Raw genomic sequence first — 17,135 nt, 5'->3', positions numbered from 1 at the left:
TTTTAAGAAAAGATATCCATTTTATTAAAATAGTACATATTTTGACCAACCTGAACGATTTAAATACAGGTAAAAAGACGGAAATCTTCTTAATGGGTATATTGGGAGCAGAGAAAGGGAGGCGCTGATTACATTTTTTTTGCTTTGCTTAGCATATTTTGAAAGAATTGTATGCTTGCATAGTAGGTTGGGTCGATTCCGGACTTTTTTCGACTCGGGATTTCTAATAGTGCGGAAAAGTTGCCTTAGTACTTCCTGATTCCAATGCAACTTTTTGTTTTGAGATCGGATTGCATCTTCAACCCCAACTCCGGCCTTGAAATTTCGGAAATTCACCTAAACTCGTAAAATTGTCTACCTAGCGCCTGAAATACGCATCTCATGGCAAAATGTTTAAAACAAAAGTTATTTGTCACGTCACGAGATACCGAAATGGTATATGCGATCATGGCCGTAGGACGAACCGTTCCCGAGATACGAGCGAAAAGGCGGCGCGCCACAGCGCAAGGTGAAAATTGTTGCAGCTCTCAGCTAACCTATATTGGTCACCCAGAACCCACCGCGTGGAGGTGGCAGCTCTTCGGGTTCCTCACAAGCCCAGCGCAACCAACCAACCATATGTCAGGCTTGTTTTAGTCTGAATCTGTGTCAAATTTATTGATAAAATCAGATTTTGTACTAAACTTTGCCACTTGTTGCCGAGATTTTAGTGTAGAGCGTATAAAACGATCACGAGATTGGGGCCAACTTTAGAAGATGCCTCTGTCACCAGTTTGAAGGTTCTCTCGACTGCCACTGTGTGAGAGGGAATTCACTAAATTTCCATACCTCTTCAGTGTCTCCCGACAGCCCTTTTATGAGTTCTTCGTTAGTAACTGAAAAATAACTGGTGGAACAGTCAAGGTCTTCCAGTTAATCATATCGTAATAATTATTAGCTTTGAAATTCAGCTTTCGCACTTTATTACATCTAACCCTTCCATTTACAGTGTCAGACTCTGCTTCTTTGGCTGCCAGAAGACGGTCAAAGGCCAACTTTCTGACTTCTATCCGTTCGTCAGTCATCATACTAAGGAGAATGTTTTCTGGAAGAGCAAAGAAAGCATTCTGTTGAATGGATGAATCGACAACCTTGCGCAGTTTAGCAGGTAAGTATCTCGACCTTTGATTTGCAGCATAGAGATGGCGCGAGCCATCTTTGATTGAACTGTTGAATCTTATTGAGAACCACACAGGTTTGTAAACTGTAAGTATGTAGTTGACCAAAATCTTTATTTCCTGTGTTGGTTTGTCAGTAGAAATGTATAATCTCAGAATTCTATTTGCACAGGTGAGCCAGCGAGATTTGCACATGTTACCTGGATGCATCGACGCTAAATCTGAGGAACATTGACCGGAAATAACAGCTTCTGATATTTTATAGAGATAAGCTTGGTCTGTACTAAGTTGGGTCGGATTAATAACCTCAGAAGATAATTGGCAGGATGGAAAACTTTCAAATTTGACAACAGGCAACTTCCATCAGGGAGCAGTTTACCTATGTCGCCAGAGAAAGTATTTGGACTCTTTGAGACACTATCTATGTGTTCGAAAAGAGCACGAAATGGTGGTTCGTTGAAATGTAGAAGACAAACAACCCACTGTAATGGCCTACCTATTCTTTCTTCTAGTTTCCGAATGAAGAAAGGAGAAGGAGAACCCGATTCCCCAATCGATGACGATGGAGCAGATGTTCCATTGCCCGACCATGAAGAAGTTTGAATAGCAATTGCCCGCCTGAAGAACAACAAAGCGGCAGGCGCCGACGGATTGCCGGCCGAGCTATTCAAACACGGCGGCGAAGAACTGATAAGGAGCATGCATCAGCTTCTTTGTAAAATATGGTCGGACGAAAGCATGCCCAACGATTGGAATTTAAGTGTGCTCTGTCCAATCCATAAAAAAGGAGCCCAATCCCCACAATCTGCGCCAACTACCGGGGGTTAGCCTCCTCAACATCGCATTCAAGGTTCTATCGAGCGCATTCCTTTCCTTACCTTATCAGTGTACCTTAAGACCTGGCAAATCAACAACCGACCAGATATTCACCATGCGCCAAATCTTGGAAAAGACCCGTGAAAGGAGAATGGACACACACCACCTCTTCGTCGATTTCAAAGCTGCTTTCGACAGCACGAAAGGGAGCTGCCTTTATGCCGCGATGTCTGAGTTTGGTATCCCCGCAAAACTAAAACGGCTGTGTAAACTGACGTTGAGCAACACGAAAAGCTCCGTCAGGATCGGGAAGGACCTCTCCGGGCCGTTCGATACCAAACGAGGTTTCAGACAAGGCGACTCCCTATCGTGCGACTTCTTCAACCTGCTCCTGGAGAAAATAGTTCGAGCTGCAGAACTAAATAGAGAAGGTACAATCTGTTATAAGAGTGTGTAGCTGCTAGCGTATGCCGATGATATTGATAACATCGGCCTCAACACCCGCGCCGTTAGTTCTGCTTTCTGCAAACTGGACAAGGAAGCAAAGCAAATGGGTCTGGCAGTGAACGAGGGCAAGACGAAATATCTCTTGTCATCAAACAAACAGTCGTTGCACTGGCGACTTGGCTGTCACACAGTCATAACTTTGAAGTTGTAGATAGTTTCGTATATTTGGAAACCAGTGTAAACACCACCAATAATGTCAGTCTGAAAATCCAACTCAAGATAAATCTAGCCAACAGCTGCTACTTCGAACTGAGTAGGCAATTGAGAAGCAAAGTCCTATCTCGACGAACAAAAGCCAAACTCTGTAAGTCACTCATAATTCCCGTCCTGCTGTATGGTGCAGAGTCTTGGACGATGTCAACAACGGATGAGTCGACGTTGCGAGTTTTCGAGAGAAAAGTTCTGCGAAAGATTTATGGTCCTTTGCGCGTTAGCCACGGCGAATACCGTATTCGATGGAACGATGAGCTGTACGAGATATACCACGACATCGACATAGTTCAGCGAATTAAAAGACAGCGGCTACGCTGGCTAGGTCATGTTGTCCGGATGGACGAAAACACTCCAGCTCTGAAAGTATTCGACGCAGTACCCGCCGGGGAGCAGAGAAAGAGGAAGACCTCCATTCCGTTGGAAGGACCAAGTGGAGAATTACCTGGCTTCACTTGAAATCTCCAACTGGCGCCAGATAGCAAAAAGGAGAAACGACTGACCCGCTGTTGATAACTCCGCTATAATCGCGTAAGCGGTGTCTACGCCAGTGAAGAAAAAGAATAATGAAATAGAATGTATTCTTCCAAAAACGATGCTGATGATGAATTTTCCCTTCCATCCTCTAAAACCAAACAAAACACACTAGTATTAGAACACACTGCTTTAGCTGCCCAAAGATTTGGAGTAAGTGGTAGAGCAGCGGCCTTGATTGTTTCATCTGCTTTTTTGAATGCCAAAAAAGCAGGTTTGATAACAGAGGATCAGGCTAACTTTGTCACTGACAAATGCAAGATTAGTCGGGCAAAAAAAAAGCTCCAAAACACCAAAAGTATTGACTCTGTATATGGGCTGTATTTTGACGGCCGCAAAGACAATACACTTACACAAGTCAGCGAAGGTGAAAAGTACTACCGCGACACTGTCAAAGAGGAACATATTTCTCTTATAGCGGAACCTGATTGTCATTACTTTGGCCACGTCACCTCTCCTTCCGGGTCAGCTGAGGATGAGACGCAAGCTATATGGCAACATTTACAAGACAATTCAGTTGATGTGGGACATCTAGAAGTTGTCGGTGCTGATGGCACCAACACGAACACAGCTTGGAAAGGTGGAATCATTCGGAAACTAGACGAAAGAATAGGTAGGCCATTACAGTGGGTTGTTTGTCTTCTACATTTCAACGAACTTCCATTTCGTGCTCTTTTCGAACACATAGATGGTGTCTCAAAGAGTCCAAATACATTCTCTGGCGACATAGGTAAACTGCTCCCTGATTGTGAGAAGTTGCCTGTTGTCAAATTTGAAAGTTTTTCATCCTGCCAATTACCTTCTGAGGTTATTAATCCGACCCAACTTAGCACAGACCAAGCTTATCTCTATAAAATATCAGACGCTGTTATTTCCGGTCAATGTTCCTCAGATTTAGCGTCGATGCATCCAGGTAACATGTGCAAATCTCGCTGGCTCACCTGTGCAAATAGAATTCTGAGATTATACATTTCTACTGACAAACCAACAAAGGAAATAAAGATTTTGGTCAACTATGTACATACTTACAGTTTACTCACCTTTGTGGTTCTCAATAAGATTCAACAGTTCAATCAAAGATGGCTCGCGCCATCTCTATGCTGCAAATCAAAGGTCGAGATACTTACCTGCTAAACTGCGCAAGGTTGTCGATTCATCCATTCAACAGAATGCTTTCTTTGCTCTTCCAGAAAACATTCTCCTTAGTATGATGACTGACGAACGGACAGAAGTCAGAAAGTTGGCCCTTGACCGTCTTCTGGCAGCCAAAGAAGCAGAGTCTGACACTGTAAATGGAAGGGTTAGATGTAATAAAGTGCGAAAGCTGAATTTCAAAGCTAATAATTATTACGATATGATTAACTGGAAGACCTTGACTGTTCCACCAGTTATTTTTCAGTTACTAACGAAGAACTCATAAAAGGGCTGTCGGGAGACACTGAAGAGGTATGGAAATTTAGTGAATTCCCCTCTCACACAGTGGCAGTCGAGAGAACCTTCAAACTGGTGACAGAGGCATCTTCTAAAGTTGGCCCCCAATCTCGTGATCGTTTTATACGCTCTACACTAAAATCTCGGCAACAAGTGGCAAAGTTTAGTACAAAATCTGATTTTATCAATAAATTTGACACAGATTCAGACTAAAACAAGCCTGACATATGGTTGGTTGGTTGCGCTGGGCTTGGGAGGAACCCGAGGAGCTGCCACCTCCACGCGGTGGGTTCTGGGTGACCAATATAGGTTAGCTGAGAGCTGCAACAATTTTCACCTTGCGCTGTGGCGCGCCGCCTTTTCGCTCGTATCTCGGGAACGGTTCGTCCTACGGCCATGATCGCATATACCATTTCGGTAGCAAATGACGTGACAAATAACTTTTGTTTTATACATTTTGCCATGAGATGCGTATTTCAGGCGCTAGGTAGACAATTTTACGAGTTTAGGTGAATTTCCGAAATTTCAAGGCCGGAGTTGGGGTTGAAGATGCAATCCGATCTCAAAACAAAAAGTTGCATTGGAATCAGGAAGTACTAAGGCAACTTTTCCGCATTATTAGAAATCCCGAATCGAGAAATGTCCGGAATCGACCCTCCCTAATACCCACCTAGATTTAATGGCTGTCTTACCAACAGGTAATTGTACTAAACACCATGTTTTGTTAGAATGAAGAGAGTCTATTTCAGCTTGAACTGCCACTCTCCACTCATCTGCTTTTCACTAGCCATAGCATCAAATAAATTTTTAGGATCATTTGATACAAAGTCAGTTACACAAAAGTTATAGCCATCTTTCTTGGCCGCAATTCTTTTCGAACGCCTTCAGATATGATTGCCCAAGACTTTATTTCCATCAGAGTCATTTGCACTGTCATATTCAGATGAATCAGCTTCTACCTTATTATTCACTAAGTGACTATCGCGTTTGTTAATACATTCCGTTTGCATGTTTTCAACCATTGGCGATTCTTTACTCTCTACCTCTTCTGAATCGTCAATGTTGAAAGATTCACACCCGTCAGGAATTTCACAATAATAGTCCGTTTTAGTTACATTTTTATTTTTTGTTTCAATAAAAACAACATGACGACTTATTAAAATATTTTGCGTTTTCGGATTGAACAGTCTATATGCTTTGGACACATTACAATAACCCATCATTATGCATTCAACCGATTTATCATCCAACTTCTTTCGCTTCTCACTTGGCACATGCATCATGGCTTTACAGCCAAACACTTTTAAAAACTTTAAGTTAGGTTTTTTACCAGTCCACATCTCATAGGGACTTTTCGCGTGTGACCCGAGCGGAACTCTATTTAATATATACGCGGCTGTATTCGCCGCCTCTGCCCAAAACTTTTTATGTAAACCAGAATCAATTAACATACATCGCACTTTTTCAATAATTGTTCTATTTAGTCTCTCAGCAACACCATTTTGCTCAGGTGTATACGGTGATGTTTTTTGATGTATAATTCCTTCTGAATCACAAATTTTTTTAAAATTTTCATTCACATACTCGGTGCCATTGTCCGATCTAAACACCTTTATTTTTCGCGAACACTGATTTTCGATCATTTTTTTGAATTTTACAAATTCAGTAAACACTTCTGATTTGTGCTTGATTGGCACCACAAGCAGCTTATGCGAAAAATCATCTACGAATGTCAACAGAAAACGATTTTACCGAAAATGGACCCATTACGTCCGAATGTATTAAATCAAGAAAGTTTTCTGCCCGAGTAACACTGTTTTTAAAGAATGCACGCGTTTGCTTTCCTTTTACACAGACTACGCATTTCTCCGTATTAATTTTTCCAAAGCTTATACCATACCATTTTACTTTTTTCAAATATTCTTGATAAATGTGACACATTCTTCTATGCCATAAATTATAATCGTCACGAGTATAAAATGCATTTTGACTTGGCGAATCACGATTGTACTCAATATTACAATTTAAACGATACAGATCGTTTACAACATTTGCGGTGGCTATCAAATTATTATCATTGTTGTAAATTTTGCATTTATCGCCTTCAAACACTACTTTGTTTCCATTTTTCATCATTTGCCTTACCGATAACAAATTTGCACATAACTCCGGCACATACTCTACGTTTTTTACAACAGCGTTTGCCTTTATTAATAGGTACGCTTTTATTAGCTGCACTTGTATGTATGTACATATGTATGTAACTTTTTTAAGTAATACTGAAACGTAAAATATTTGAGCGACACTGTGGGAAGGCGTATGTATGTATGTATGTATGTATGTATGTATGTATGTATATATATATATGTAACTTTTTTAAGTGGTACTGAAACGTAGAAGTTTAAGCAGCTCACCAAAAATATGCAACATCTATATAAAACTAGTTTTGGCGACATTTGAGTAGCATATGTACATACTGATATATACATATGTATATCCTTAAAGAAAGTATACTTTATATATGTAGATATACTTATGTATATAAGTATAACCGCACACCAGAAGAAATAATATCAAATAATGCAAAACATGTGACTTTTAGGTAATAAAAAAATTAATACTCATAATAAAATTTTTGTAGTAAAAAAAATTCAGATACTAGTTTTCAAAATGCCTCCGAGAAGCAACTGTAGTAGAAAACTCCTTTTTTTAACTTTGGCTGTCACGTCGATGTGAGCTTTTTAAAAATTATCACCGAATCTAATGGCGGAGAATACGATTTAAGTTATAGTCGTTTATATTTCACAATATTGGTAAATCTCATAGAAGAAAAAATAGATTCTATCAATATAAAATAAGAATTCATAAAAATTTTAAATACACAAAGAAATATTCTACCTACCCCTTACTTGAACCCCTCTACCTGAAAAAATGGAGCTTACCTACTTTCCGGGTCGACCACTTGAATTATAAGTTCTAGTCAAGAACACTAGAAATGGATTAACCCAAGTTTGTACCGTTACTTTTTTGGTTCCCGCGGGACATCATATATATAATAAATATCAGGAATATATTAGGTATACAATCAAACGAAAAAAACAGTCCAAGTGTACGGTTGTGATAATTTAAAATTTTAAGCGAAATATGTATATTTACATAGATTTTCAAAAAGTCTGTGCGTCGTATAGTATATTTGATTAAAATCTTTTCATTATAAACCAATAAATTAATTTTATTTAACGAATTGTTTACACAACAAAACAAATCTCAGTGAAAGAATGGAAAGATCGTCAGAACACCTAAGCGAATTAGAGAAAATAAAAGAGGAAAGAAGGCTCATATGAGAAGTTATAGAGCTAAGCAATCGAAGGAAGGCAGAGAGACTCGCTTAAAGCAAATGCGTCAGCATGCAGCAGAAAGCCGAGCCTCAGAACTAGAGGAAGTCAGAAAGGATAGTTTGCAGCAAATGCAGAAACAAAATGAAGAGGTCCGAAGGTTACGTAAAGCCAGTATAACGAGCTTTAGACAGGCAATTAACTCGTTTTGCGATGCGATATGTGAAGTTTGTACTAAACGATGCTATAAACATCAAATTTTTAAGTGGATTGTACGAGTAGATGCTATAGCAAACACATATTTGCCTAATGAATTAAAGCAAAAAAAAAATGGTTGGTTGTTTGCAATCGTTGCAAAACCCATTTGAATTCAATGAAAAATATTCCACCATCTGAATCTTATTTGAACAATCTAGATCCAGGCTTTATTCCAGACGTGATTTCGGAATTATCTCAAGCCAAGCAAAGGCTGATTTCACGTATTATTCCATTTGTTAAAATTATAAAATTAAGCGGTGTATTTGGGCAATATAGTTTTCGCGGTCAAGCAGTATTGTTTGCTCAGGATGTTTTCGAAGTTACTGAAAAACTTCCGAACATGTTACCAAGAACCACTAATAATGCTGGAATAGTTGTCATTACTGAATTTTTGGAAAATATTAATGTAACGCAACAGTTTTCAGTATCTAGGCAAAAGGTATATGATACACTACATTGGTTGGTCGCTAACAATCCCCTTTAAAAAGACGTCACTATTGATCAAAACGTCATAATGAATGAAGAGGATATTATTAGAGTAGAAAAAGCTCCACTAGAGGTTATGAATGAAATTAATGATGAACTTAACAATAAAACTAGTGCTTACACAAGAATATGTGATTTTTCGAGAATTGTGCGTGCTTCATGGCACCAAGGAAACGAGCTCATATTCACATCAGGATTTGCAGGTGTACAATGCTGTGCGATGGCATTGTCTAACATCCTAAGAGCCAGTATTCTTGCACCACAGTGGTTTACAAACACCCTCAACCTGAATATGATAACGGGTGACCAAATCTACAGCAATATAAGATTTCAAACGGAGCGAAATTTAATGGCCTATCGTATTGAAGACGATGGATACCTACTGGTGCGAAATTTCCACGCAATAAAAGATGTTTTAGTCGCATTCGGCAAACGGTTTCAGATCACTTTTGCCGATGAACCAAGCATATATGGAAGCTTGAGCGACAAGAATAATGAAACAAACTTCTGACGCACCCTTCGTCAAGGGTTGGAAGATTTTTTCATGGAACATAGCTCCGGCATAATAATAACAGATGGACAATCATTCGGAGTGATGTACTATGATTACAAATATTACTTCACTAACTCACATTCTTGTGGTCAAAAGGGATCTAGAGCAGAGGATAACAATGGAAAAGCCTGCATTATCGAATGCGACAATTTAGACGAGTTTGTGAGGATTTGTAAACGTACAACAGGCAGCAAAAATGTGCAGTATACTAGTTGATGTTGTATATGAAACAGATGAGCCTGATGAGATAGAAATACAGCAGAGTATTGAGATAGTAACGGCTGCGTCTGAAATGATTACTTCTCAACATGAACTACCTAATCATTTAATTCCAATGCAGACATCTTTGATGGCGCCGATTGATGTAATGCAACCCAATGTGGAAGATGAAATACAGGTTTCACGAAACCTTAACGAAATTAACCGCAAAACGAAAGACAACATCGGACATGAACTGAAAGCAGAAAAATTTGCCTGGTACTTCTTGTTTCCTTACGGAAAGAACGGGTTTAAAGAACAAAGGCCTGTAAATAGTACAGCGCTAGACTACTTTCAGTTCAGAATTTTGTGAAGTGACACAAGATTTCAACGTAACGTTTATCTATTTTATGCCTTATCCTTCTTTGAATATTATAGATTCTAAAGAACTATATCTGCATGCGGCAAAAAAATTGTTAATCAAGAAGGAGCAATAGAAGATGTCCATATTTACGTAAAAAATTTAAGAGGTTCGGCAGCTTATTGGAGATCAGCTCTGAATGAACTATTAGCTCAAATCAGATGTTTAGGACCTCCAACATACTTTGTAACATTTAGCTCAAATGATCTCAACTGGCTAGACCAACGAAAGGCTTTGTTAATAGCCGATGGTAGGGCTGATGTTGATCCCAGTACTCTCGATATTTATGAGACCAAAAGACTTATCGAGAAGTATCCAGTAATTTTGAGTCTACATTTCATGTTAAGAGCAAATGCTCTAATGAAATTTATAAAAAATAATGATTATGTGTTTGGCGGAAAAGTGAAGGACCATTGGTGGCGCATTGAATTCCAGAATCGGGGCAGTCCCCACCTTCATATGGTGATTTGGATTTGAATCATCCCGAGTTTGACTCAGAAGAAGGGAAACTTCTTCTGGATCGTAATTGTTGCTGTAGAATCCCTCCAGAAGAAGAAGACCCAGAGCTTCATGAATTAGTTAAAAAATGTCAAATTCATCGGCACACACAAACTTGTTCAAAAAATAATACTTCTATAAGATGCCGATTCAACTTTCCACGCCAAGAATGTGACGAGACACGAATTGTGTCACATTCTTCAGATGGTTTTCTTCGTAACGGAGGTAGAATTTGTTTACTTAAGCGTCGAAAGGAAGATGCTTGGGTAAATAATTACCACCCAGAGTTGCTAAGACTGTGGGCAGCCAACATGGATATTCAGCCATGCGGATCAAACGAAGCGATAGCGTACTATATAGCAAAGTACCTATCGAAAGCAGAACCTGCAGGTATAGATTCTGCAATTGCGCAGGCAATACAGCAAATTCAACGCGAAGAAACTGATCTTTCACGCAAACTGTTCAGCATATGTATGAAGATTCTTCATGAACGACAAGTATCAGCTGCAGAATGTGCATATAGACTTTGTCATATCCCATTACGGGACAGTTCTCGAAGCAGCATTTTTCTGAACACAAGAAAGGCAGAACAGCGTTACAGAGTATTGCAATTCGACAGAAACGGGCACGCAGCTGGTTATTATAGTAATATCTTTGAAAGATATCAAAAAACATCCGTTACAATCTCCCGATTACGATTTTGTAAACATGAGCCTTACAGAGTTTGCAATGTTGTTTGAACCATTCTATCCGAAAAAAGTAAGCGAAACTGAGGAAAGTGTTGATCACGACGCGTATGAAGAATTTCGTAACACACGTCGTCCACTCATTACGCTATTAGATAAGAGCAAAATGGTTATGAGAAAGGTTCCCGCAGTTGTTAGGGTGCCTTGATTTATAGCAACATCAGATCCCGACAACTTTTTCTATAGCTTACTTCTTCAATATACTTATGCCTTATCGTTTGGAAACTGAATTACTTGAAGGTTTCGATAATGCAAAAGAGGCGTTTTTACGTCGAGAGAATCGTTTGAAGGAAATGAGCAGGTATATGCGCCAATTTCGAGAGTGTGACCAACAGCTTGAAAATGCATTCAATCAGATACATGCATTTGAAATTTTAGAACAGCCAGAGATTATAAACCCTGAAGTTATAGAAGAAGAATTACCGGACACAGAAATGAGCAATGATCAATTTCAAAAAGCACAGCACGCTATGAATATTGATCAAAAACAATTGTTTACTGTCATTACAGAGAGTATTAAAAACCAACTTAATGGTGATATTAAACGAGAGAAAATTTTCGTCACAGGTGGAGCAGGCACCGGAAAAACTTTTCTCTTTAATGTATTGAAAAACCAAGTTAACCGATGTTATGGAAAATTGGTCGTGAAAGTTGGTGCTCTTACTGGAGTTGCAGCATGGTTGGTCAGAGGTTCTACACTACACAGCCTGTTTAAACTACCAGTACAAAAAGATGGCGTCATCACTAACATGCCACTTCTTACAGGAAATTATTTAAGAGGGATGCGCCAGTTATGGCAAAACGTTGAGTTTCTGTTCATAGACGAAATTTCTATGGTGCCTTATGAAATGCTTTGCATGATCGACTCTCGTTTGCGTCAACTAAAGAGACAGGACGCTTGTTTTGGAGGTATAAATGTCTTACTCTTTGGTGATTTAATGCAGTTACCACCTGTCCGAGGACATCAAGTATTTTAACAGCCAGAACATATGAAACCCGCTACACATTTGTGGCGACAATTCCGCCTGGTTGAACTCCAACAAAACATGCGTCAACAAGAAGATACGACATTTATAGATGTGCTTAATGCTTTAAGAGGTTGGAAAGTTGACGTCGAAGCATCTTGAAGTTCTTCTTGAAAAACTGTCAACAGATACCACTGAAGAATTCTCAATTGAAAAAGCTTTAAGGATTTACCCTACTAATGACCAAGTTATTATACATAATGAAAAGGTTCTGAACAACTTTCAAGATAAAGGGACTGTTATTTATACGATTAAAGCACAAGACCAATACCGAATGACATCAATAAAACAGGAGGTCTTCCTAATGTATTAAAAATATTTGTTGGAGCAAAAGTGATGTTAAGGTCGAATATTGACGTGTCAACAGGTTTAGTGAATGGTAATATGGGGTTTGTTACAGAAATTATCTGGCCAAATTTTCGCAGGGACCAAGTATATGGAGAAGATATTCCGTCAGTACGTATTAATTTCGGCTCAGATGGTGAGCACGTAATTAAGCCAATATCGATACAATTTCTAGCAAAATACAGCTATGGAATCGCTGAGAGACGAATGTTGCCAATAATACAGAGTTGGGCGTCGACCGTTCATAAGATGCAAGGTTGTACAGCAGATCATGCATTAATTTATCTGGGTTCTCGACTGTTTGCTGCTGGACAAGCTTATGTAGCACTTAGTCGTTGTAGATCTTTGGACGGAATTCGAATTGAAGAACTAGACTGTTCAAAGTTGGCAGGTAAAACCCCCTGTAACAGTGAAGCTTTAAAAGAAATGATTCGATTAAGAAATAATAATTCGTAAAGTCGTCAATAGAACTTGGTCGCAAGCAATATAATATAACAATTAGTCAATGAAAGGTTACGAGTAGATATTAAATGCTGTCTAATTATCGATTACTTAACCAATACTACATGTCATAGTTCATATTTTAACAAATTTGGGATTTCTCACATCAAACTAAAAAATTAAAAATAAATATAGTTTAAAAAAACTAAAAAACACGCTTTTAAAGCATATCAAACTAAAAAGTGAAAAATAATTCTTTGTATAAACTAACAATAATAATGAAGGAAAAATTCCTGTATTATTGTGAGAAAAGCGTGGGGTGCTTTGTGACATACATATTTTTCATATATCGAGCATTCCACGCTTTTCTCACAATAATATAGGAATTTTTCCTTCATTATTATTGTTAGTTTATACAAAGAATTATTTTTCACTTTTTAGTTTGATATGATTTAAAAGCGTGTTTTTTAGTTTTTTTAAATTATATTTATTTTTAATTTTTTAGTTTGATGTGAGAAATCCCAAATTTGTTAAAATATGAACTATGACATGTAGTATTGGTTAAGTAATCGATAATTTGACAGCATTTAATATCTACTCGTAACCTTTCATTGACTAATTGTATTTCTTTCTTTCGTATTTATTTCTTTCAAAATTAATTTTCTTCATAAAATCCCTCGTTTTGTGCTACATTAATTAATGATCTTAAATCTGTAATATCATGGTGAATCAAAATGGTAAGTAATTGAATTGGAAGTTTACGAATTAATATTTTTATTGAGTCCCTAATCGCTTGCAAATAAATTACGAGGTTTACCTTCCAGATGTAGTTTTGATAACAGCAGTTGTCGTCGTCTCTCAGCTTCCTCGCAAAATGCTCGCAAACTCCCCTTGTAAGGTGTCTCGCGGAAGTTTTCCAACAATTTGTAGTTTGGCGTCTGGGTTTTGTACTCCGCAATCAATCTATGCTTCAGGGTTGGCCAGTCTTCGATGTTTGATAAGCCCAATGATCTTGTTACAAGATTTCGTTCGACAGCGCCGAGTACAATGCGCTGTTGTCGTACGTCATTTGTTTGATAAAGTGACAAAATGTAGTCAACTCTACTGATGAACGTAAATAGACTTTCTGGTTCTCCCTTGAACGGGGGAATATCCTTTAATTGACCGCGGGCCTCACTGAGATTGGCCTCATTTAAAATTATAGCTTGTTGTGTCATTTTGTTGTTTGTTTTACTTATTTTATTTCACTTCATTTATTTATTTCACCTTTTCTTATTCTATAGTTTTTGTTGTTTGTTTTAATATTTTGTTTCACTTTGTTCATTTATTTAACTCTTTCTTTCTCTTTGGACTTATGGGTAATTTTTAAGTTTTAATACCGTTTTGCTTCAACTTTGTTGGGATAACCGAATTGGATTTATTCTCACAGTTAAAGCGCGAACAGAGTAGCAACTTTTTGTGAGTACCAAATTATAAAAGTTAATTTCTTACTGTGTTTGAAGTTCTTTTGTCGGATACTTTAAGTATCCTACCGACTGCTCCAGTAAAATGAGTCAAATAAATGTCCCGTCTTATTGACTAAGGACAACGTACAAATCCCTAATAAATTAAACACAGACACACAATTGTGAGTGCACGTCTTTCTTATTTCAGATTCGGCTTGAGACTACTTTTTGGGTGAACAGAGAATCTTCACTATGCCATGTAAAAGCTGGTTGATGTCCTCGCGAAAATAAAGGCTGACATCACCGCCGTCCAAGAAATGCGATGGACGGGACGGCGTAGACGCCGCCTATGCCATTATAGCCGAGTTAACAACAGCGCGCCAGTCGTTTCTTCTTTTCGCTACGTGGCGCCAATTGGATATTCCAAGCGAAGTCAGGTCCTTCTCCACTTGGTTCTTCCAACGGAGTGGAGGTCTTTCCCTTCCTCTGCTTCCCCCGGCGGGTACTGCGTCGAATACTTTCAGAGCTGGAGTGTTTTCATCCATCCGGACAACATGACCTAGCCAGCGTAGCCGCTGTCTTTTAATTCGCTGAACTATGTCGATGTCGTCGTATATCTCGTACAGCTCATCGTTCCATCTAATGTGATATTCGCTGTGGCCAATGCGCAAAGGACCATAAATCTTTCGCAGAATATTTCTCTCGAAAACTCGTAACGTCGACTCATCGGTTGCTATCATCTCCCAAGCCTCTGCACCATATAGCAGGACGGGAATTATGAGCGACTTATAGAGTTTAGCTTTTGTTCGTCGAGAGAGGACTTTACTTTTCAATTGCCTTCTCAGTCCGAAGTAGCACCTTTTGGCAAGAGCAATCCTGCGTTGGATTTCCAGGCTGACATTGTTGGTGGTGTTAATGCTGGTTACTAAATAGACGAAATTATCTACAACTTCAAAGTTATGACTGTCAACAGACAGAGTGTAGTGTGGGTGCACACACTTACGCTTTGGGGCGCTGATCAACGCTTTGTTTTGATCTGTGTGTTTCTAGTAATAGAAAACAGCGTGGATTTGAGCCTCCTTAGGCAGATACCCACGTTTAACCACATTGGATTCTGTCAACAGTGACGAGAGAGTCAAGTCGCGAGTGCGACGACTGTTTGTTTGATGACAGGAGATATTTCGTTTCGCCCTCGTTCACTGCCAGACTAATTTTCTGTGCTTCCTTGTCCAGCCTGGAGAAAGCAGAACTAACAGCGCGGGTATTGAGGGCGATGATATCAATATCATCGGCATACGCCAGCAGCTGTACACTCTTATAGAAGATGGTACCTTCTCTATTTAGTTCTGCAACTCGAACTATTTTCTTCAGAAGCAGGTTGAAGAAGTCGCACGATAGGGAATCGGCTTTTCTGAAACCTCGTTTAGTATCGAACGGCTCGGAGAGGTCCTCCCCGATTCTGACGGAGCTTTTGGTGTTGCTCAACGTCAGCTTACACAGCCGTATTAGTTTTGCGAGGATACCAAATTCAGACATCGCGGCATAAAGGCAGCTCTTTTTCGTGCTGTCAAAAGCAGCTTTGAAATCGACGAAGGGGTGGTGTGTGTCGATTCTCCTTTCACGAGTCTTTTCCAAGATTTGGCGCATGGTGAATATCTGGTCGGTTGTTAATTTTCCAGGTCTGAAGCTACACTGATAAGGTCCAATCAGTTTGTTGACGGTGGGCTTTAATCTTTCACACAATGCGCTCGATAGAACCTTATATGCGATGTTGAGGAGGCTAATCCCACGGTAGTTAGCGCAGATTGTGGGGTCTGCTTTTTTATGGATTAGGCATAGCATACTTAAATTCCAATCGTTCTGCATTTTCTTGCATGTACACATTTAAAAATAAATATCAAGTTGCTTCAAATCATTAACTTTACATATTAAAGTTAATTAACTTTCTACGTCTTACCAAAGTTGACATAAAGCCATAACGGCAGTGTATTTGGAAAAAATTCATAATTATACATTTAGGTATAAAATCGATTTTTTTATATATACACATATGGAAATCCATAGAAAGTTGTTTCAAATCATTAACTTTACATATTAAAGTTATTTAACTTTCTTCATCTTACTGGAGTTGACATAAAGCCATAACAGCAGTGCATTTGGAAAAATACCACAATTTTATATTTAGGTTTAAAACCGATTTTCTTGCATGTACACATTTAGAAATCCATGTCAAGTTGCTTCAAATCATTAGCTCCACATATTAAAGTTAATTAATCTTCTTCATCTTACTGAAGTTGGCATAAAGCCAAAACGGCAGTGCATTTGGAAAAATCCAGAATTTTACATTTAGGTATAAAACCGAATTTCTGGCATGTACACATTTAGAAATCCATGTCAAGTTGCTTCAAATCATTAGCTTCACATATTAAAGTTAATTAATCTTCTTCATCTTACTGAATTTGGCATAAAGCCATAACGGCAGTGCATTTGGAAAAATTCCACAATTTTACATTAAGGTATAAAACCGACTTTCCTGGATGTACACATTTAGAAATCCATATCAAGTTGCTTCAAATCATTAGCTTAACATATTAAAGTTAATTAACCCTCTTCATCTTACTCAAGTTGACATAAGACCATAACGGCAGTGCATTTGGAAAAATTCCACAATCTTATATTTAGGTATTAAATCGATTTTTTTGTATATACTCTTTTAGCACTCTATGTCT

At 38.6% G+C, this 17,135-nt stretch overlaps 1 protein-coding gene across 2 annotated transcripts in view; it reads right to left on the bottom strand.

Annotated features, from left to right (window-relative positions):
- LOC120780465 (nephrin-like) overlaps positions 1-17,135 on the bottom strand; it is a 791,640-nt gene that overhangs the window by 16,832 nt on the left and 757,673 nt on the right. The gene's annotated exons all lie outside the window — the stretch shown is intronic.

This window comes from Bactrocera tryoni, unplaced genomic scaffold (genome assembly GCF_016617805.1).
Source record: "Bactrocera tryoni isolate S06 unplaced genomic scaffold, CSIRO_BtryS06_freeze2 scaffold_25, whole genome shotgun sequence".
In the NCBI taxonomy this organism is placed as follows: Eukaryota; Metazoa; Arthropoda; class Insecta; order Diptera; family Tephritidae; genus Bactrocera; species Bactrocera tryoni.
The sequence above is the reverse complement of the archived record's forward strand: the minus strand, read 5'-3'. Positions and strand labels throughout refer to the sequence as shown.